We start from the raw sequence: 23,352 nt of genomic DNA, 5'->3' as shown, positions 1-23,352 counted from the left end.
CATGATAGAAAAAATTTCTTTATTAGTATAAAATAGACAAGAAGTTATCAATATCTAAAAACTCAAAGGATAAAGTAAGCAATTTATGTGTTCTACACAAACAAGCCTCTTTGTATACATTTACATTATTTCTAATCACCCATAAAAGATATCTAGCTCTTGTAAACAACAAGGATCAAATGCTAAAACATTAAATCCATTGAAATACCATATTTAAGCTCCTAAAGAACATTTGTTTTCAGTGGGTCCCCTAGTCATATGACAATTATACCCATTACCAAAAATGGTCTCTACAGGTCATTATGATACCAATCTTTAGATGGTCTATAATTAGCAGAGATCTGAAAGTGGGATCATTCTACCAGAAACACAACAGTGAAATAAGATTTTAATGAATGATTTACCAACAGAGAAAACACAACAGAGAAATAAGATTTTAATGAATGATTTACCAACAGAGATACAAAACCCTATAGTTGTGCAATAAACTGTAATGTCCCCAATTTGGAGTTTCACCTGTTTACACATAAACAACAATTCCAATTATAGAATGCCCAAATTAACTTATTAGACATCACTAATTTGAAAGAATAGTGTGCATATACATTACCTACAGCACAAGTTATTACGATAAGTAGTATTGATTACGCCGTCACCAATAAATAAATCATCTTGGTAGGAAATTCCAGAGGGCCAATAAATTACCCAGCCTAACTAAGCCCCGAAGCACATCAAATTCACATTGTGGAAAACTAGCCCACATCACACGAGTGGCAGGAATGTCCAAATATGACCGGTCACCCTTTAGGGGGAGTCCCACAAGCTGCAGAAATGTCCAACTATGACGAATTCCATCCCTTAGGTGGCATATTTAGTCTGACTTAGCCTAAGAGCATGTAACGTTCACATTGTGGCAATTTGCCTTTATCCCAGAAATGGCACAAATCTCTAACTATGATCAGTTTCCCCCTTGGGGCTACCAAATCAACTCTCGGCCCACAAGAGGAAAGAATGTCCAACTATGAACAATTCCATCCTCTTGGGGTGGCATACTTAGTTCAAGGAAGCCGGTAAACTGCATCTCCCTATCTTATTTCTTCCAACCCTGCATCATGTCAACCTCGCATCTTTATGATTGAGGATCCATTTTGATTCACTTCAAGAAATTATGAGGATGGTCGGGGAGCTACAGTAGGGTACCCTAGGCCCAAGGCTAGGACCTTATACTCCCTGACCTTCATGTGGTCCTTAACTAATGGTCCTTAGCCATCATCATGAGGTGGCTTCACGGTCCTTAACCAATGGCTTCACAAGGCCCCATACCTAGTGAGGAATCCTTCACCATTCCCCCTCCTTGCACTCCCTTCCCAACACATTATCATAAATGTGTGGATATTCAGATTCAAGCATATTATAGCTTCTTAATTGCTTAAAATAACTTCTTCATTTCACACTAATTAAGCAATTATAAATAAGTTATTCTACTGCATTCACAATTGCTTCTACTGTAGGTTTGATTGTCTCTGCTGTTAATTGTCTCTGTTGTATATGTATTTCCCTCTACTGATGTTCGATGGTCTTCTTGAAATAAGTCCCTCCATACATTGCCACAAGTCTGCCTTGACTCTGCTATAAATCTAACCTTTTAGATTGCTCTCAATTTAGCTTAGAGGTCTGCTACAAATCACTTTTTAGGTCTTCTCATACCCTTCATTAAGATTTTCTAACATGCATTCATAATCTCACAAAGACAGATCTTTCGTAACCTCAAATATGTATTATAAATCAGCTCCTAAATAGAAAGATATTGCATTGAGTGGATCCCCAATTAAGTCTCAACATACCTCTCCTTATGCCTTCCAATAGGCAACTCTTCATCAAACAATACAACTTGTCAAATCAGGTTGGCTAGCACATATAATATTTATTTGCAACTTAATACATCACTGTAATGTCCCTATTTTTGTCAATATCAGAGTTTCAAGGATTAGCCTATTATTGCGATCCTCGTAGACTAATTATTGTGGATAGAGGGTCTTCTGAGGTAGTGGCTTGGCTTAGCAGGGTCTTATCTTCTCCACAATTCAGTAAGCTACAGGTTGGTCTTCGTTTGGCTCAGATTGGACTCTGTTTGGGCTTAGTGTTGTGTACTTACTATTTGTGGTAAGTTTGTGTTGATCGAGATGGACCCTTTCTATTTTTGGAAAGTGCATTTGGTCACATGGAGAAATAATTGGTATGATTCTTATTTCAAACAGCATATTTAAATGATGTGTATTTTGGAAGTTATTATATTTTTAGTGGCCAAATTATTATTAAATAGTTAAATGGCTTATTATAAAGTTATAATTTAACTTTATAATTTCACTTAAGTTGAAGGTTGAGTTATCTTTGGAAAGAGTCATTTATTAATTAGTTAAGCAAAGTCAAGTGAAAGAATCTAGGGAAAGCTTCTAATTAATGTTAAGTGGTGAAGCTTTTTAAGTGAAGTTACATTTTGGCAACAAAAGGGAATTCTGGAGGTTATAAATACAAGCGCATTTATTGAGAAAAGCATGCTTAGATATTTATTTGCTTTTGTTGCCTTTGTGGCTTTCTCTGAATTTTCCAAATTGAGTGCCCTTGCTGAAGTATAAGGGTTATTCTAATAATTTCTATTGCAAATTCTACTGAGGTAAACAATTTGTCTATTTTCCTCCTACTGTCCATACTGTGTCTAAGGCAAGGATTATTCCTAAGATTAATTGAAGGAAGTGGTGAATTTCTAAGAGCTGTGATTCAAATTGGGAGTCATAATTTGGTTTGCCAAAGTCTAGCGCTTCTACTTAGGCAGTGGCTGATTTTTGGAGAGCTGCATTTCATCTTGGACAGGCCTATTATACATTTCCAGAGGTCTGCGTGGGTAATTTCCAGATCTGGTGTCTACATTAGAAGCCCCTACAAATCATTACCAAAGCTGCAATTTGGACTGGGAGCTTGCCATCAACTCATCTTTTCTCTACTATTTCGTTTAAGGCTCACAATTTGATCTCCAGATCTGCAATACACATTCCAAGTTGTGCCACATTATTGTTCGGCAAACATATTAAGGACTGGTGCAAATTCACGTTGGCTGGGCATTCTTTTTGCATTGGAGGAGGCTGTGAATTGTCCTAGCCTTGCAACTTTCTAGTTTGGAGTTTTGCGTTTCCATATCAGCTATGTCAAAGACATCCAAATTACAATCAGGTTCAATTGGATTTAGATTTTGCAAACATTGTTAATTCAATTTTGGCAAGTAAAATTCTGGAAATTTCTGGGAGTTCTTTATCTATCTAAATAGGGCCAATTTTTTGTGAATTGTATCTTCCCTAGAGTTTGTTTGGTAAAATAATAAACAACTGAAGATTATCTTGTCAATCCATCTGATTTGCTCAATTGGCACTGGTGGCTTAATTTTCATTTACCATTGTATCTCAGCCAAAGATTCGTTCTACATTTTTGCAAGATAAATTTAGAGTGAGATAAGAAGTTCAGTCTTTCATTGTTATGTGGCATGAAGGATAGTCTGCAATTCAATCGTAAAGACTATTTAGAAAATTGCCAGACTTTAATTATTTGGGTGCTTGCCAAGTGTTTGATTAAATGACAAATCTCTGATTGGTAAAGGGAATTAGTGTTTATCTAAGCTATAACCAGATAGAGGCTATTACAATCACCAAGGGTGCAATGCCCCACCATAGTTAGTTTTTCTGCTATTATTGCCAAACTCGCTTAGGCCTATTTCATACATGTGTTATCTCGAAGATACTTGATTTATAGTTATATGTCACTATTTAATGACTTGACTAGATTTTCAGATTGATTACATAATTGATTTGTTTCATGTGTTATTTGATAAAGCTTTAAATACAATTGATTTGATGCTGATGTCTTGTGATGTATTTTTAAATGATTGTTGTTATATTATCTTTGGGATTATGAGTTATTTGTATTGGAAACTAAAGTAATGTGTACTTGTGGTTAATTATGGTACTTACTCCATACTTGCATATGTATGATGTGTGTAAATATTTGCATTTCTATTTGATGTGCCTAATATGGTTAAGGGAGGGAGTCGTAGTCACTTGCTAGTAGGGATCTACATGATGTACCACTCTCCGTCATTGCCTATTTAGTTTAGATATCATATGCATTTGTACATGTTCGTCTTTCATGCAGGTTGCAGGTATCGAGTATCAACTTCCCTGAATTGTCAAGATGAGCATGCCCTATCACAATGTAATGGGCAACCTAGAAATGCCCAAAAACTGAACCAACTGCTAATAAGAATTTAGTCAAATAATTTGCATCCAACTCTTAATTTCACCGTTAAATGTTTAAACCTCTTTATGGCTCTGGAAATAAATTGTTTGTTTGTTTTTATGTCTTTACATAGATTTGAAACCACATAACATGAAGAAGAAGGAATTTATAATAATATGCAAACTGAAGATTGAACTACTGCTGAAATAATATTAATTTTCAAACTAATAAAATCAAATACACAGCAGACTTTTCAACTCACTAATTACTCCAGCATTATAACATAATATTCCAGTAATAACTTCTCATCTTGCTGCTATAGTAATATGAATAGTGTTGCGCTACAGCGTTGCTACAGTAAAATCTGCCTTCAATCAGTCCAAGACCCTCCTAAAATCATCCCTTCACAATGGCATAAGCATCGAACAAGAAGTGAGAATGATATGAGCAAACACCCAATCTACCTGTAGCTGGAAATGCACCCAGTTTGCCTGTTAATGAAGCTGATAGCAATGAATTCTAAAGGCCAAACCCCAAGGGAATGACGTCTAGAATGTCACAAGAGAGGATAGACGTCCTCTAATGCCAACAACGGATCTACAACTCACACATCAATTTTATTCTCATATTCCACCTGCCAAATGAAGCCACTAATGCTCCCTTTTATTCTTTCTTAAAGTGTCAGTTCAACTCACATGAGCAATGTGGGATAAAAGATGTGCAATATAAAACATATTAAAATAATCACTTATGTCTCCCTTAGGCGCCCCCCTTTGATTTGCACACATTACCATAAAATTTAATATTAAAGTAACACTTTAATATTTTACAACTAAATTAAATGTTACTTTAATAATACTTCAGGCATAAAAATATATTAGCTATTGGACTTCGAACAACACAAATGATAACTCGTCAGAAAGCTCTCACCGAGGAATATCAACTTCAATCACCAAAACTAGCCTCCCCTGTGTCCTGCTGACTTCCTAAAAATAGTAAGTATGCCTGAAACTGAGTAAATCAACTCTGTTTTGGCCCAAATTGGAGATGACTAGGCCAAAACACTCTAAGATCCCTTTAAACCCTTCATTAGCCCTCGAGACCATGTAGAACTAGGCTAACGCGCACACACTTGGTCAACTACTAAAGTGAGGTCATTACAGTTCGCCCCCCTTGAAATTGCTTGTCCTCAAGCAATCTCAATCCAGCCTATTGAATAACTTGCTCACTCTCCCATATAGCATCCTCCTCCGGCAAGTCTTTCCATCTGACCAAATACTCCTTCACTACCCTAGTTCTGAGTTTCCTCTCTCGAGTGTCCAGAATAGCCTCAAGTACTAACACGAGCTTCCCCTTGTCCAAAGGGGGTAAATCTATAGAAGGAACTACACTCTGACTAATGGCTTACTTAAGCCTCAACACGTGAAATACATTGTGCACCTGACTACCCTCTGGAAGCTCAAGCTCATAGGCGATTTCACCCACTCTGCGAATCACCCTGTAGGGACCATAAAATTTAGGCTTTAGCTTCTCTGCTCCGCTCTTCTTGAGCAATGACTGCCTATATGGTTGTAGCCTCAAATACACCATATCCCCTACCTCGAAACTGTGCTCTACCCTATGCTGATCTGCATACAACTTCTGTTGATTTTGAGCCTATTGTATGTCCTCCTTGAGTGCTCTCAGGATATCCTAACTATCCTGTAATAGGTCTTTGGCTTTGGGCACTAGGTTGTTCCCCAAAACTAAATCCATGAAGTTGGGTGCTTCATACCCATACAATGTCATAAATGGAGTCATCCTCATGGTCATGTGATATGTGGTATTGTAACAATACTCCCCCATGTATAACCACTTGACCCACGCTTTCTGTTGTGCAATCACATAGTTCCGCAAATAGCCTTCCACCCATTTATTTACTATTTTCGTCTACCCATCTGTCTAAGGGTGGTAACCCATATTAGGTGTAAGATATGTACCGCACAACCTGAACAACTCCTACCAAAAGGCGCTCATGAACTTGCTATCCCTGTCACTAACAATAAATCTTGGTATCCCATGCAACCTAAAGGTCTCTCTGAAGAATAAATCTGCAAACTATGCTGCTATATAAGTAGAAGGAATAGCAAAGAAGTGAGCGAACTTTGTTAATCTGTCTACCACTACTTAAATACAATCTCTTCCCCACACTCGTGGTAAACCAGTGATGAAGTCCATAGAAATACTTTCCCATTTCCTGTTCAGAATGGGCAAGGGTTGTAGTAAAGCTGCACGAAATGTGTGCTCTCCTTTATTCTGCTAACAAACTACACACTCCCTGACATACTTTTGAACATCATCCTTGAGCCCTCTCCATGAGAATTGCTCTGGGACCTGCCTATAGGTCTTAAAGTTGTAGGTGCATCATGAAATGCCCTCAAAATCTCCTCTCTAAACTGTGATGTAGGGACCAAATAAACCCTGTCCTGAAATCTGATCAACCCATCCAACACCACATACCTATCATCCTGAATGGTGCCTGTAACTATCCTAGAAGCCCAATCATCTCCTACATACTCCACTGCAATTTGATCTCTCCAATCTCCTGAAATCTCTGCCAAAGCAAATAAGTGAGGTCTCTAAGATAAAGCATCAACCACCACATTTTTCTTACCTTTGACAAACTCTAGATCAAAGTCATAAACCTGCAATTTAGTAACCCATTTCTGCTACCGATCATTAAGATCACGCTAGCTCATGAAGTATTTAATACTATTGTGATCAATTTTGGTCACAAAACGCCCACCTACCAAATATGATCGAAATTTGGCTAATGCATGCATTATGGCCAACATTTCCCTGTCGTAAATAGAATAACTCCTCTCAACTCCTCGGAGCTTCCTATTCTTGAATGCAATGGGGTGTCTCTCATGTATCAATATTGCTGCTATCCCATCTCCTGAAGCATCATATTGAAGCTCAAATGGCTTCATGAAATCAGGTAGAGCTAGAATTGGACAAGATGACATCACCTATTTGAAGTGGTCAAAACATCTCTGCGCTGCGTCTATCCATGTGAAGGCTCCTTTCTTGGTAAGATTTGTCAAAGGTGCGGCAATCTGTGAGAATCCCCTAACAAACCTCCTGTAAAAACCACATAAACCAAAGAACCCCTTAAGCTGCGTGAGGTTTGTGGGAGTAGGCCAATCCACAATAGCTCTAATCTTTTCGGGATCAACCCAAACACCATCAGCACTAATGATATGCCCAAGGTAAAGGAGCTAGTTCATGCCAAACTCACACTTTGATTCCTTAGCATACAATGACTCTCTATCCAGAACAGATAACACCTCCTCCAAATACTGCAAGTGCTCTTCCCAAGTCTTATTGAAGACCAAGATGTCATCAAAGAAGACCAAGACAAATCTCCTCAATTGCCCCCTGAACACCTGGTTCATACAACTTTGAAATGTGGCAGGTGCATTGGTTAGCCCAAATGGTGTAACCATAAACTCGAAGTGACCATAGTGACATCGGAAGGTTGTCTTCTAAATGTCCTTTGCTCTCATCTTGATCTGGTGGTATCCAGATCGTAAATCAATTTTGGTGAATAAGCGTGCACCATGCAACTCATCAATAAGCTCATCAATCCTAGGAATGGGATACCTATTTTTTATTTTTTTTATTTAGTGCCCTATAATCGATGCACATGCGCATCGTCTCATCCTTCTTCACTAGAACTACTACTGAAGCAAAAGGGCTTTTGCTAGACCTAATGTGCCCCATCTCCAATAGCTCCTTAATTGCCTTCTCTATCTCATCCTTGTGTTTCTTAGGATGACAATACGGGGTAATCATGACTAGTTTGGCTCCCTCCTCGAGCTCAATAAAATGCTTTATTCCCCTATTAGGAGGAACCCCGTGTGGAATATCACCAAATACTTTGGCATGCTTGTCAAGTATCTCTTGGATATCCGGTGGATGACTCTTTACCTATGGCTCCTATGGGGCTGGCATGATGAAACACTCTGCTGCCCACTTTGTCATTATGCCGAAAAAGTCTCTACATTCTCCTTAGGGAGACTACTTTGCAACTCCCATCCGAAAGTCCTCTGAGTACAACAGTTCTTCCCTCATGCTGGATTCTCATCTCTAGTTTTGCTAGGTTGAATGTGAACTCAACTAGTGAGGCCATCCATGTCATGTCAAGGATGACATCATAGTCTCCCATGTCTACTACATAGAACTCATCCTCCAACTCATAGCCATCTCCAAACCTGATGTGAAGATTAGATATCTTCTGAGTGCATAATAATTTGTCACCATTAGCTACCATGACTCTAAACCCAGCATGCTCCTCAGTCTGTAAACCTCTTATGGCTACTAACCGTGCATCTATGAAGTTATGTGTAGCCCCAGTGTCAATGAGAGAGATCACTTTCTGCCCCTGGATAGTACCCCTGACCCTAAACGTGATCGTCTTTTGAGCCCCTATCAATTGTGCCAACGACCTATCATCCTTAAGAATGATGTTCTCCTTTGGAGTGCTACTCTCATCCGAATCAGAGTGTTGATCCCCCCACCCCCCCACTTGTGACTCCTCCGCTAAAAAATACTCCATTTGATTTGCCTTAGCCTTGAGAGGGCACTTATGAGATAAGTCCCAAGGCTCTCTACAATGAAAACACAACTTCTTCCTTCTCAACTCATTCAGGGTGTTATTATCCAACTTCCTAGTATCCCCTTTTGGCTGTGCATCCTAGTAAAAAGGTTTTTTATCCTTATCCTTATCCTTCTTCATATGTGAATCCCTAGGCTGAAATCTGCTCTTAAAAGGTGTTAAGTCACAAGCCTTCTTAGTGGCCTCTTGTAATGTAGCAGCACTACTAATCTCCTCTCTGAAATAACTGTAACCAACACAGCTATCCTCTGAAATTCATTCATGTATGTCTCGACTCTCAATTGATCCCCACTGCTTGAGTTGTGCCAACTCTTTAAACTATAGCTCGAGATCTTTGGTATCAAATCTCTCTAAGTCTCTCAATGAACTCCTCATAAGATGTGATCTGATTATGCCCCAAGGTTACCATGCCATGGTGCCACCACTCATGCGCTGGACCATCCAAATGAATAGCCGCATACTTGATAGCCTCCTCCTCAAGCATAGGATTCAGCTGGAAGTATGTATCTACCTTCTGCACCCAAGCTCGTGCAGTCATCTTCCCTAAAGCATCATAATAAGGTGAAGAAAGTTTTCCAAGTTTCTTTCTCAACTCAAAGTTTTGATTCCTCCCTCCTGCTCTAGGCATGTGTCTCATCCTCACGTCCATATAATCTCTAAGGGAAATATCCGCCTAAAACTCCACTCCACTAGCCTCCTAGTCGCTCCTAAACTAATCCTGTAACTTGGTAATCTGCGATTCGTTTACTGGTTGAACTAGACCTCTGAGTGGAAAGATGGGTAGAAGTGGTCTCGAGCTCACTATCCGAGCTAGGCATATAACCTGTCTAAAGCTATCAGCCTCATTCCCATTGTTGCCATGTCCATTATTATTACCATTAATGTTATTCTCAAGACCATTGTTGTTGCCTTGGCCTCCATTATTATTGTTTGCATCACCTAGATTAAAATTGACACTCTGTCTAGCCATAAGCTGCAACATCATATCGATTCACCTATTCTGCTCTTGTTGCATACGCTGCCCCTCCTCTAACGTACCCAGTAACTGTCTGAACATTACCTCCTCTTGATCTAGACCGACATTTTTGCCTCTGCCTAGTCCTATATTCCTGTCATCTCAGTCACCCATACTACTGTCTTGTTCAAAGAATATCTCCTCTATGTCTGTATGACTGGATTCTATGTCCACTTGCATGGATGAACTAGATTGCTTGCTCTGTGAGTCCAAATCTTTGTTGTCTTGCTCTGATATGGCAGAAGTAAATGGCCTTTGTTGCATAATCAAACATACATTCCTAACCTATTTTATTTCTAATTTTAGTGTTTTGACATTTCATCAAACACTTTTCCCTGTTTCGGGCTGTTCCAAATTCTCCATAAGGCCTCCAGAGGATGGTAGGACTTAAAGCTCAAATATCACTATAATAGGCACCCTTGAATTGCCCAAGAACTGAGCCAATTGCTAATAGGAATTTAGTCAAACAATTTGCATCCAACTCTTGATTTCACCGTTAAATGTTTAAACCCCTTTATGACTCTGGAAATAAATTGCTTGTTTGTTTTTATGTCTTTACATAGATTTAAAACCACATAACATAAACAAGAAGGAATTTATAATAATATGCAAACTGAAGATTGAACTACTGCTGAAATAATATTAATTTTCAAACTAATAAAATCAAATACATAGCAGACTTTTCAACTCACTAATTACTCCAGCATTATAACATCATATTCTAGTAATAACTTCCCATCTTGCTGCTACAGTAATATGAATAGTGTCGCGCTATAGTGCTGCTACAGTAAAATCTGTCTTCAATCAGTCCAAGACCCTCCTAAAATCATCCCTTCACAATGGCATAAGCATCAAACAAGAAGTGAATGATATGAGCAAACACCCAATCCACATGTAGCTAGAGATACGCCCAATCTACCTGTTAATGAAGCTGATAGCAATGAATTCTAAAGGCCAAACCCCAAGGGAATGACATCTAGAATGTCACAGGAGAGGATAGACATCCTCTAATGCCAAAAAAGGATTTGCAACTCACACATCAGTTTTCTTCTCATATTGCACCTACCGAATGAAGCCACTAATGCTCCCTTTCATTCTTTCTTAAAGGGTCAGTTCAACTCACATGAGCAATGTGGGATAAAAGATGTGCACTATAAAACATATTAAAATAATCCCTTATGTCTCCCTTAGGCGCCCCCTTTGAGTTGCACACATTCCCATAAAATTTAATATTAAAGTAACACTTTAATATTTTACAACTAAATTAAATGTTACTTTAACAATACTTCAAGCATAAAAATATATTGGCTATCAGACTCCGAACAACACGAGTGATAGCTCGTCGAAAAGCTCTCGCCAAGAAGTATCAATTTCAATCACCAAAACTAGCCTCCCCTATGTTCTGTTGACTTATTAAAAATAGTAAGTATGCCTGAAACTGAATAAATCAACTTCGTTTTGGCCCAAATTCCCTCAAGACCATGTAGAACTAGGCTAACGCACACACACTTGGTCGACTACTAAAGTGGGGACATTACAGGCAAGAACGCAGCGGTAAGAATAAGGAGATAATGATCAGGTCCAATTGCAGCCGTAGCCTAATTACTTGTCCTAAGGAGGACTTGTATCTAACTGTCTACACTTTGAAAACCCCTGAGTTGTCTTTGTGTGTGTAGTCTGATGTTGATTTCTAGTTAGTTTTGCTCATGTTGATTCTATGTGATTTCTGCTTGTGATTTAATTGGTAAATGGTTTAGTTATGATGCTTAGATTAATCTATTAATGTTCGGTTTTAATTATTATTTGATTTAAAAAGATATTAAGATATGAGGATACTTAATTAATTGGAAATTAATTTAAATATGCGCTTCAATGTAAAAAGATTTAATTAAAAACCTAATTTTGGAATTAGTGGAAGAGATTAAAATAGTAAAGATTTTAATATTAGGCTATGATTATTTAATTGGTAATGACTAAATTAGAGTTGCATTACAATATGAGCTCTAATTAATATTACTAATTAAAATAATAAGTTATACTTTTAAAAGTATCATGTGTAATTTAATAGTGGAAAAAAAGGATCATTTTAATTAAGCAATGCTTCAAATGTGCATGAAAGGGTTAATTAAATAATGTAATTATATTTTATGGCTTTTTATAAAATTAGAGACAAAAACCCTAAGGAGAAATTAGGGCTCTTTATTAGAAGGTATTTCATTCATTATTATGGACACAGGTTTTTCGGAGCAAATGGAATTTTAGCAACTTTGAAGGGTTTGGATTAGCAAGGGTTTCACCAGATTGTCCAGATTGTTAACATTAGAATAAGGTAGGGTTTGAAACCAGTAGTAGTATATTCGTTTGAAAATATTTGTATTTTGTGTCCTCTTGAGTGCTTGCAATTTGGTGGTTTGATTTATCGCAATAATTTAGACATGTGTAAATGGTAGAAAATTCATATTTGAATTGGAGGATTTGGAAAACTTGTTATTATCAGATCCTCGATTGAAACTTCACAAAAGAAAGATTGGAGAGAAAATAAATTAAATCCATTAGGGTTGACTGAAAAATTGTGTGGGTGTGACCTACAGTTTAATTATATTTGTACCTCGCTGGAAAATTTCATCTAGCACACATGGCTATGAAATTGGTTTAAAATATATATAAAATAAAATATATTTTTTGGGACATTTTATAAACAAATTATATTAAAAAAAATTGGGGGGGGTTATATCCCCCTGCCTCCCCCGAGTATGCTTGCCAAAGACACCGAACAGTTTTATTAACATATCAAAGTTATTAAAAGTTTTAATTAATTTTATAAAAGTTGATTATTTAATAGTATTTTTTTTTATTAGTTTGGAGTTGTGTAAACTTATACGTTTATTTAGTTTCAATCTAAGTTTTGAAATTATATTGAGGATTATTCTTTTAGGAAATTAATGGGCTTTGGCTAGTTGGATTTAATTTATAGTACAATTAGTTTTATTTTATTAAAACAATATCCTTATTTGAATAACATGTAAAGCCTTAAAGATTGAAAACATTCGATGGCTTAAACTAAATCTTAGAGAGTGACTTGTTGAAAAACATGTGATTGTGACTTTGCATTCTTTATGTTTTTAGTTATTGTCTCATGGATTTTATTTCGTAAATGGTTTGAGTTGTTTAGTTGGCCATCTAGGACGTACACCAAAGGCGTCAATGGAAGTTATTTTATATTAAATTGGATGTCATGATGCATTTTTTATACTTTGAAATGAGAGTTATGTTTATGGGATTTATCTTGTTGAGTATTTATGGGTTACTTGAGTTTTGAGAACCTTTGCAATCTCGAGTTACCTGTCAGGGCACTGAGTTTGATTATTATTGTTTTGTGAAATGGGACACTACTGTGGTTGGTAACTTAGGAGAGGTTGTCTAGGTGCATGTTGATGGGAGTGGCTTATAACAAGGGTTCGAGACCCAAAGTGGTTAGTACCACAGTAACCTATTGTAAGTTATGTAATGAGTGATAATCTAGTAATTAATATTTGGGAAACACATAAAAAGATAAGTTAGAGATATTGCCTCGCCCATGTCTTGAGTGCTTGTACAGGCTAAGAATGGGAATAGGATGATACCTAGTGAAAGACATGACTAGTTCTCTCATTTTCATTAGAGGGTATTCTAGTTCTGCATGTGTCACATTGAGGGTCCGAGGTCCAAAGTAACCAGTCTTGGGTAGCTCAATGCTTGAGGGTCTGGGATCTAGTGAGAGACCAATCCAGGGTAACTCAAGTAGATTAATCATGTGATGACACTCACTAGTATGTAGCCTAGGTCTCCATATATTTTTTGGTATTTTCCTCTGGTGGTGTTTTATTGTCAGATGTTATTTATTGTTGGTGATTTGCTTTCATTAAGCACAATGTTTATCTGTCGGTTATTGTGATTTTGACATTTGGCACTGGGTATTGGAAATGGTTATTCTTTTAATGTGTATCTCTTTGATTTCAATAATTGATTTATACTTGGTATTTGATGTTGACTTGGGTATGCAATGTATGATTTGGTTGAGAGTCTCATTTGACTTTGGTTATCTTTCTTTATCAGTAGTTTGTGTATCCTTGAGGTAGAGTTGGCTTTCAAGATTCCTTGCCTAGGATCAATTTATGATTTGCTTATCTGTATGTGGATACTTCATTATCTTCCCTACAAAGTGGGAGTAGCAGCCTAATTAGGTGACCACACAGTCGAGAGGTAGTGACTTCTTACCATTGGGTTCTCCCACAGATTGGCAATTATTGGATATTCATGGATGCAATTGTACCTGTATCATTCTTGTTCTTGTCTTGGAGACTTCTATTCATTTAATATATCTATATATCATGTATCTTGCGATCCTACAGGTTGTTGTAATGTATATTGATGTACTTGTATTTATTATTGCATACCCTGTGACGTGCAGTGGATGATGCTATATGTTTGTACTTTATCATATCAATTGTTCTTATGTATGTTCTAATGAGATTAGATATTTGTAATTCATTTATGTTTATGGACATTGCCCTTGAGACTTAAAATATTAATAAAACTTCTTAAATGTGACTCCACGCGAAGGAGCCCTTGAAGATGAAATATGTATTGTAATTGCATGTGTTTTTTTTGTTGTGTATATTACTTTCATATTTTACTTTGATGTTGTTTAAACTTTTATTTTGAAATAGTTCAGTGAACTTTGTATCATATTAGGTTTATTTCTTTTGGGTTCCCGAGCGGGGCATTACAAAGGGTCACCAACCAAGTTGACTAGCAATAGGTACAACTATTTATTATATATTACCATTGAGATGTCCATTTCTATTGGGGTTGTCCCCTTAAATAAATTGTATTTTTTTAATTTATTTCAACTAATTGAATGTGTGATTGTATGGAGAGAGACAACTATTCTAATAGGATTTATATCCTCCATAAAGAATCAACCAACCAAAATACAAAACCTAGGTTCCACAATTGTCATTGCATTACTACACTTGATACAAGACCCTACCCGCTCCACAAGATTAAAGCCTCTTACTCTTAATGCTTCTCATTAGCATTTAGGCTCAACTAAACCCTGTGGAATCTCCCCTTTATACTCATGAGCCTCTTGATATGAAGGTAATCCTCAATTCCACCAAGATCAATGCCCATCATCGCTCTACGCACTTCCTGATCAACATACACATTCCAACAGGAACAAATAGATTGAGGGGTCCCCTTCACCAACCTAGATCCAATCCTCTTTACACGTCACTAGACCACCTCTCGTCCTTCTGCTGTCCAAAATATCTTAAGGCCACCTCTCCATTCCTCTCAAATGGAGGACGTAACCAGCCACTACACTTCTACAATTGTTCCTGACTCCAAGTACAACCCCAAGAGGAAAGAGTAAGTATCAGCTTTTGTTTTGTAATGTCCCTCAACGGCAAGATAGTCGTCGTTGAAGAAAATTGACAATTTCTATATAAGTTTGTCATACATAAAACAAAAAATATTCCTCAATTTGTTGAGAGTAACTTTTCCAAGAGAGGCTACCATATGCTTTGATGTACAAAGGGATAAGTTAGCCAGCATTTTACTATTTGTAAACACTCTGCAACCACTATTGACATGGACAAGAAAGCCACTTTTGCATAAAGAAGAAAGAAGTGAAAAAGATCTTGCTATAAGGCCTTCTCACTCAAGCAACAAGCTACGGACGAAGGTGAAATCCTTCTCATTAATGAGTGACAAACTAGCAATTACAAAAATCTTGAAAGTCCCTCCATCACCTTGAGTGTAATACAAAGATCTTAGAAAATCTTTAGAAAAATCCTGTTATATGACACCATTGCCATGATGTGTCTAATCTCTACCGCCAAAAACCTCTCTCCAACAATTTGAAAAAAATTTAATTGTTTGCAACAAAAACCATAAGTGGAGATGGCTGCCAAATCTAGCTACTTGATCGTTTGTACCTAAATCCTATCATCATGCCACAACAAAGTTAATGTTCATGCCCTCAACATGTGTGACTACATTTAAGACTCCTTGTCAATTGTAAGTCTTGCTTCAAAGAACTGTACTGCATCTATGTCAACAAATGAGTCAACCGCCACCTCGGAAACCTTATCTGTCTCCACATTACCATCATGTTTAATATGTTTTACTTTGAAATTTTTGAAGGACGTAAGAAGTCCATCAATGATTTTATCTTACCAATCCTTTAGTCCTCTAAGCTCCCTTTGATTATTGCATTTGTTATAATTTGAGGTTACCCTTCAAGGTGAACTTGTGCTATTGAAAGTCTTTTGGCTAGTTCAACCCCAAGGAGGGAAGCTCTAGCCTTTGCTATGTTGTTTGTTTTGGAGGTCTACACCATGCTATAGATTGATCTTTACAATCCTTTGTTATGCAACCCACCCTCAAGGGTTCCGAATTACCTTTAGACACACTACCAAAATTCCCTTTCACCAAACCATATTTGGGAGCACTCCAAACCACTGGGCTAACCTCCTTGATTGTTGGATCAACCCAATTTGGCTCATTAGGCCAAGAATTATTTCATTTTAACTTTAGAACTATTTATGAATTCGTTTACTTTTTATTTGCTTAAGACTTGTTTATTTTATTTTAATTAATTGATCTCTTTTTTAAATATATGTTGGTTGTGTTTTAGTTTTCATGTAATGTCCCCTTATGTAATTTCTTAGGGTTTTGTCTAATTTCTTAAGTTCAAATTGCAAGAGAATTCTTTCTATCTATAGCTGTACACAATTCTTTTGTTTGCCACAAAAGTGTGTATTGAATATGATTTGTAAATGTGTATAGTATCAATAACCATGGTTTAACAAGGTTATTAACTCTACAAATTATGTGCAAAACTAGTTAACTTCTTAACTTTGACCAAAAGTGACAAAATTCACTATTTGCAAAATTATAACTCGAAACCTATACATTTTGAGAAGGTTGAACCGATCTTGATGAAGTAGGTAACATTGAGTCTTTGTTCAGACCATGAATCATTCATTCAACAAAAACTCAACCTTCAAGAACACATTCTTCAATAGCGTCTCATAAGCATTATCCTCTTTAAGGATATAATATTTTTGAATAATGGGGGTGTTTTGCATAAGGCATGACCAAACTATGTGCACTCTTCTTTTTGGCATCCTCATAAAAACCAACAAAAGTTTCTACCATATCTTGAGCTAATTATATAGAGAGATTTGAATTTGTAACCATCACACTGCATGCCTTTTATAAAACCAAGAACACACCATTTGTATTTGTAAAATCATCATCTCTATTGAAGAAGTTTCAATATTAATTGTGTTGTAAAAACACAATACTATGTCATCCTTTTCTTCTATCAACTCTCGGTTTTCTTGAGAAGGGTAATTTCTTCACGATTTCATACCAGTATATGATGCTCTCTGAATTATTGCAACTAACACATTTTAACCCTTTCCATATATGTACCAATATCCTTACCCACTTTGAAAGGTATTAAAGGATGTCACTTGATATACACATTAATGTTTGCTCACAACTTTGATCCTTTTTTCAAAAGATGTAATTAGCATAACTTTGATCCTTTCCTTGATACAACAAAACCTTGCTCATTGCTACATGACTTTGAGTAATATGCATGTGTGACACTAAAATTTTGGAGGGTCTGTACTGCTTCATGAGAAGCTGGACATCAAAGTCTAAGTTCTAATTCCACATCATTCTTATCAATCCCTTCACAATGGCTATCATCTCTCAAAATCTTTATGTTAATGTTTTGGTAACAATGTGACAGTCCATTCATACCTGTGTTGGTCCTTGAGAGTATAATTTGCTATGATGAACTATGGTCATCTTTCATGGTTCAATCAATTGTGTGGATTATTATCTATCATGCATCTTCAGGAGCTCTTTCTCGTCTTCTGTTACTGCCTTGTTCGTTCACTATGCAATCATTGTTGGTGGCAGATATCATCCATTTGTTTCTTTTCTACAGTCACAATGTATATTGCCTTATCATTCTGTAGATTGTATCATGTTCTCTTGTAACTGGCGCCATCCAGCATTTATGAAGAGATTAATTAAAGTTGAGCATTTTAGCTGAGGTGGATTTACCGTGAGATATATTATGGGCTTCCATTTCCGGCTCACATAACTATGCCATCACTGGAGAATCCAAAGTGACTATTTCTTGTAACTGCTGTCGATTCATGATGGGTAACAGCAATGAGATCATGGAAGCTCATGTGTTTCATATGAAGAGCCAAAAACGGCATTTTGTGTAGTGGTTCACGTGGTTAGATGGGATTCTTGTTTTGTGAACAGCAAGCCATGGCTATTTTCAGATGATTCAATTTATAACTTGCAGAAGCATCACTTTCAATCATTACTATGACCTGAATTCCTCAATTACTACTTTCTGAAGTATCACAGGTCACATTGGTGTAATGCAATTCGATTGATTGTGTGTGTTGTCATTCTCTGGGCATTAGATAGTATCATGGGCAGTTGCATGATTGTTCTGGATGTTGGAGTGATCATTTTTGTTAATGCATGTAGCTTTGGTCTGCCATTACTGTGATCGGCATATATATATATATATATATATGCATGATGCACATACCGTTATACATATATGCATACATACTTACTGTATGTGAACAATTCACAGTTTGAAACCGATGATATATATATTTTCTGAGATCATTGAAGCATGATCGAAACTAATTCTGATTCCTTTGATATTTAGATCATTATCGATCTATCCTTTATATCGGGCTGCAGATCTTAATGATTGGTAATTCTTTGTTATGCTTTGGTTAAGTCTGTAATAAATCGTGAATGATTAGTTACCTCCGAATGGGTGTGAGAATGAATGTTCATGTCTCCATTCAGAGACATCAGCATTCATCCCCACACCCTTCCACTTGATATATATACCGATCTGCCCGAGTAAACAAGGCATAGAAATCAATTAATGCAAGCACATCAAAGGATCAAAGGACATTCTGAGTTCAATAATATTGTTTTATCTCTGGTTTTTCTGCACTAACTTCTACAGATTCTGGAAGCGAATCAGTCCATTGGCATTAGTGTTCATACCTGCAACAAAACTGTGCATCAGTCTGCCATCAAATTTGAAATCTGGTAAGAAACTTTACAATTTTCTTTGTCTATTGTTTTCCAAAGGAAGTGACCGCAAATTTTGTAGCATTATTTTGATGTTCTCTGCAGTACATAATCTTGGAGGGTGTTTTTTTGTGTATTCTGCTACAAGAGTTGAAGCTGTAGCATTTGGTGCTGAATATTACTGTTCTCTGAGAGCAAATGATTATTCTGCTGTTAGAAATAGCATGAAGGTCGCTCATTATTATTTCTGTAACATTCATTCTGAGTGTTAAAGCAAGTTCATTATTTTGTAAAGGGAGTATTCATTAGTTGTGTGAAAGCTCAAGAGTTTGTGAGCTGTATTCTTCGACTCTGTTATTATAATTCAATAAAGGAGAACTTTTTGGTGTGACTGCGTTTTCCTCTCGAGTAGGAGGGTTTTCCCAGGGTATCTTTGGCATTCTTGTGTTTTGTTTTATCTGTTCTTTGATCCAAGCAATTCTGGTTCCTAAAAAATTTAACACTTTAGATCAATTTTCTGAAATATTTCGTCAGCTGCACCACTTCTTGAACTTGTTTAAGTTCGACATTGGTCTCTTCCTTTACTATACACTAGCCTAGATATGTCATAATCTTTTTGCTATTACAGGCTTTTGTTTAATTCTCCTCATGAGCTACCTGAAACATCGACTTAATTCTCCTCATGAGCTATCTTTGGGCCATTTTTAGTTGCAGAGTTGAGAAATGGTGGTAAAATCAAGCTTTTCTAAATGGGTACTTGGTTTTCTATGCAGAGAGCACTTGAATCAACTCCTATTCCTCAGTTTGAGAGGTCTGTCCATCAATACTGAAATTAGTCCTAATGAGGATGATTTTATATCTGAGCAATCTGACATTTGAGGGTCAAGAGGTCCCTCCATTTGTAATGGATGTCCCTTGAGAACACTTTCTAATGCAACTTGATGGCTATGGAATTCCCCATTTCTCTCGCATACAAACAAAGCTTAGAATGTTAAGATGTGGTTTCATTTACATCATAAACCCACAATAATCAAAAGTTATTCCCTGTTACTGCTATGAACAGCTAATGTAAAATTTTCAGTGGATCTTGAGTGACTAACCACCATGCACAAGCATCATTTAGCTTCTTAAGACTATATATCTATTTTTCATCCTGAAGGAATTATTAGATGGCATCAACTATAGAAAAGACAACAAAGTTTTGTTTCAAATGCTTATCTGTCTGGCACAATTTCATAGAAGAACGGCCATGCCTGAGGCAAATTTTTCTACTTGGTATGCTACTTAACTTGTATGCTAAACCGTTCATGATTTCTAATGCTGTCTACAAGTCACAGCTTCCTTATATATTTGTTAAGGCCCGATATACTTAATCAGATCGTCATTTATGGCACAGTTTACGCATCTCCATATCACCCAATTTGTGCACCAACCTCTTTATGTTTGCTTGGGCACGAATCACTTGATTATTCACCATTTTGTGGGTGCAATTTTAGACTTACACTACCACCTCATATGTGTGCTGAAAACATATCATCTTCACTACTTCAACTGAACATTGTTCATAAACAATCTGCCATTTTATTCTTGCTGACTGAATATTTTACTACCATTACCACCCTAAATATGGATTTCTTAGATTTGGTCTCCTTTTCATTCATTCATCAACTGTCATTCACTCATATGATCATCAATTTTGGGTCTGTTTCAGCTGAATTTTGTGGAGCATAGGCATCAGATGGTTTTGCTATCTTTATAATGTGTTGAAAGAGGCAATGGCGTAAAAAGAATTAAGATATTTCTTCTAAAATATTATCATGCAGGGATTCTGCGATCATTCAATTTTATTCCTAAAGATGGCATCTCTTTGAGACGTTCAAAAAGACAGTTGATGCACCTTTCCTATCATTTTGCACTTTGAGCATGTGTGTCTGCAAAATGTCTCTAAGAATAATTTCTGACAACATATTCATACCAGAAAGCTTTGATGTACGTCCGTACCCTGTTGCAAGGCTTCTATTTTGGTATAGATAGGTGGATTTTGAAAAGAGTTGAGAGGAATCGTCCGTTTAGGCCTGCTAATTGGATTAGCTTCAAAGTTTTTTAAGCCTTTTCAACAAATCCAAATCATACATATCCTGCAGCTATAGCATTTCATTTCTCTGATGACTCTGGAAGTTTGGGACAACTCTCAGTTCTCATATTTTTCCTCATTTTAACATTTAGAAGGATGCCCAAACATTGCGCTAAGCCTTCCAGTATGTGTGCAACTTATGATCATTTCACTATATTCCTTAAGACAACATCTCTGTGAGGCATTCTTTCAGAAATTCAGTTGCATTACACTTAGCATGTATATCAAAGCAATCTCAACTTTTCATTCCAAGTAGTGACATCTCTGTTGGCACATTTTTGGTGGATACCCATAAACTGCTGGAACTCCTCCATTTTGGCGCGATCATAGAGGATACTGAAAATGGCTATAGAATTTGGTTTTACACCTGTCAATTGAATTCGCTCAAAAGTTTCAAATGCCTTCATTTTCAACAGATTCATCTTCTACAAGTTTGTAATTATTATATTCGCAGAGACAACATGTCATAGAAGCAAGAATTTATAAGTATAAAGTTCAATAAAAACACCCCAAACAATATGGTTCGATGGATTTTCGTAGCCTGTCTAAAGTCACAGAGATGCTGCCCAAGGTTGTGGAATCAACCTTATTCCTGTCAATTGCACTTGCTTGAAGGTTCTTAGTGCTTTTTCCTCATATCAATTTTGAATTGTAACTGCAACTGAGATACACATGGGATCACATTTCCTTGCAGCATCTTATGGAACATTTCAAATGCTTGTCACTGCCCTCACATTTTATGATCTACGCACTCATCTCTCAGAGGCATTTTATCACAGTTAGCCTGCATCATTTATATTCTCCAGCAGGCCATGTAGATATGTGTGCCAGAAGATTTCCAGCTGTGTGTCTGATTGAAAAATCTTCTCTGCAAAGATCAAGAGCTCAGAGCTCACATTCTGCACTTTTGCTTGCATCTTGCATTGACTCGAAATCTTCTACATGAGCCAACCCCACAATTTGTCCGATCATTTTTGTAGCACCGAAGCCAAGGCTGTTATGGAATATATCTTTCATATACTTATGTTGCATAAATTTAATTGCTTCTGGGCAAGCATCTCCACAGTGTTGTAGAATTGAGCAACTGCAGCCTTCTGCTCTTTAGTGGAAAGATAAAGAAGAGGGGTAAGGAAAGGAGTTTCAGAAATATAATCTGATATATGCTCTGCCAAATATGGGTACTTGGTGCCAGCAATGAGGTCTTCCCACAGGACGATGGGTGGGGGTTCTACATTGCGCATAACAATTATGGCTTTTGTAGAATCAAAATGATACACTTCTGGGACATGTTTTGAGCACAACTGACCATGATCTTTTAGAATAGAAGCCTCAAAACATGCACAATACTTTGTAATTGACCGCAACTCCCATAGGCATCAAATATAAGGTACACCCTACTCACCGTGTCCTCCATATGCTAAGTTGGCACATGCATCCATTTCCTCCAAATTTTGTACTTACTGTGATACTCATGCATTACTTGGAATCTTTTTCCTTCTAGCCTCTTTAAAAAACAGTTACGCGAGGTTTTAAAGAGAGGTTAAAAAAGCTCATAATTTCAGAATTCATAACCTTTCAAGTTTGAAATGCTTACTTTTTGAGCGATCACAACTTAATTGGTTATGAGTGCTCAATTTTTGAGCATTCAAAACCAATTTTGGTTTTGATTGCTCGAATTTCCAGCATCTTGACTTTGGTTTGGTTGTAAATGCTCGATTTTTTAGCATTTCTAACTCTTTGGTTAGAAATTTTCATATTTTGAGAATTTTTAATGAGAGCTTAATTTTAGAAAATTTTCACCATTTTTCCTAGAAAAGGGCTCATTTTGAAGGTTGAAAATTTAGGAATATTAAAATTACTTTGAAAAATAACTTTAGTTATTTATTATAGCTTTATAACTCAAAAAATATAAACTTAGTGAAAAGACCACGATACAAATAAAGCACTCTTCAAAGAGATTGAAACACATTGGACCATGATGAATGTATAGCTAATACAAGGATTTTTGGATACTGAATTCCCGAATTCACAAAACTTTCAAAAAAAGGGCTGACAAGAATCAGGGCAACAAGGGAATACTTCAGAAAGATTATATATTTATATATTCAACTGTGT

At 36.7% G+C, this 23,352-nt stretch overlaps 1 protein-coding gene across 4 annotated transcripts in view; it reads right to left on the bottom strand.

Annotated features, from left to right (window-relative positions):
* LOC149540067 (Galactose oxidase/kelch repeat superfamily protein) overlaps nt 1-23,352 on the bottom strand; it is a 289,836-nt gene that overhangs the window by 252,701 nt on the left and 13,783 nt on the right. The window lies entirely within an intron of this gene.

Source organism: Cupressus sempervirens, chromosome 9, assembly GCF_028749045.1.
Source record: "Cupressus sempervirens isolate cs-2001-9-10 chromosome 9, ASM2874904v1, whole genome shotgun sequence".
In the NCBI taxonomy this organism is placed as follows: Eukaryota; Viridiplantae; Streptophyta; class Pinopsida; order Cupressales; family Cupressaceae; genus Cupressus; species Cupressus sempervirens.
Note: the sequence above shows the minus strand (reverse complement) of the source record. Positions and strands in the feature narration are given on the sequence as shown.